Source organism: Antrostomus carolinensis, unplaced genomic scaffold (assembly GCF_000700745.2).
Source record: "Antrostomus carolinensis isolate BGI_N321 unplaced genomic scaffold, ASM70074v2 scaffold25387, whole genome shotgun sequence".
NCBI lineage: Eukaryota > Metazoa > Chordata > Aves > Caprimulgiformes > Caprimulgidae > Antrostomus > Antrostomus carolinensis.
Window position 1 is genome coordinate 15,504 of NW_010325737.1, and position 1,539 is coordinate 17,042.

Sequence of the window (1,539 nt, forward strand, 5' to 3'; positions counted from 1 at the left end):
AGAAATACAAAAATCTCAATCCAAATTTGGATACTCAGATAGAAGCAGCCTTCTTTCCTCAGTTTTTCCCCTTTCCTTGAGATATTTTAACATCACCAAACCTGAAGCTGGTCTCTACCACTCCAGTCCTCCTTTTTTGTATCTGCATCTCTGTCAGTATATGACAAAGATATATTACAGTAATCAGTGTTCTGCTGAGGGCACAGCATCTTGTTTGATGCTTATGAGATTTATGAGCTAAAATAAGTCCTGGTCAGCAAAGATGTTAACTACTTCAAAAAATGCTGTTGAAACTGTCCCATAATACTATTTTAAAAAATAAATTAAAAAACCCACCACGATGACATATTAAACTAATTTACAATTCCCAGTTTGTAGCACTGGAATAGATGACAAAGTGTGTTCAGGTGTTTTGAAGGTTGTTCTACTACCTCAAGATAACCAAAAGGATTTAGTGACATGAAGAAAGATGCCATGGAGAAACCCACACGGGAAAAGAGAGGAAATTATTAAAAAAAAAAAAAAACAATAATAATACACTCTCAGATGTAAATATTTATATCCTTTTGTGATTTGTATGATATAATATATCTGTAACACATACCTAATAGTAATACACAGACCATTATATAACTTCTCATCAGTTAAAATAATTCTGCTTTTCATTGTACCACCAATAAAATGGTAATCAATTATAGCTGTCAACTAGTAAAGACTGGAGAGGTTTTACAGGTCTCAACAGATCGATTTACACTGGTCAAGCACCCGATTCCTTTTGCTTTGTACAGCAATCTCCTCACTTGACGCTTCCTAACTGCTATTTGGGGATGGAAGGTGATTTAACATTTGCAGTCTACCTGGGGATTTGTTTATTTTTTTAATAAGGAAAAGTTTCTTCTGGGTGTTATTTGAGGGTGAACTATAGCCCTAGAACATATTCAAAGAGCAGCTCTTAAGCACACAGTTGCATCATGAATATTTATCTGGCCGCATGCAGAAGCTCTGAGCGTCTGGGCTGTGCTTTTCTGCTTCTGCGAGACATCCTCCTTTGTTGGGAGAGTGCTGCCATAGCAACGAAGGGCAGCAGAAGGCAAGGGGGCTGACGGGCATGTATATAAAGCAGGTTGGATTTGCAGGCTAATTAAAAGGTTTTGTGTTCTGGGTCACCTTGTAAATGAGAGATGATGCTCAGAAAGCAGCAGTCAAAGCTGCTCCGCAGAAAGTGGAGCAAATGCACAAAGGTTCTTCTGGTGTTTACCCCTTCCTGAACACAACCTGTAATTTCCATGGTAAGCAATTGCAGTGTCTCTAGAAAATTGGTTGCTGGGTCATCTTGCTAAGCAGATAAAAGTTGTTTTTATGAGCCAGACTGTAAAACCCTTCACTCTGGGTCTGGTGAGTGATTTGGACTTCTACTCTCAGAATTCTTTTGACAGACTTGCTAAAATGCATTAAAATTAATTTTAACACAGCCTGAATGAAATGGATGTGAGCAGCTCTGCAAGCTAATGCTGCTCCATAATACTTTGTCATCTTGAT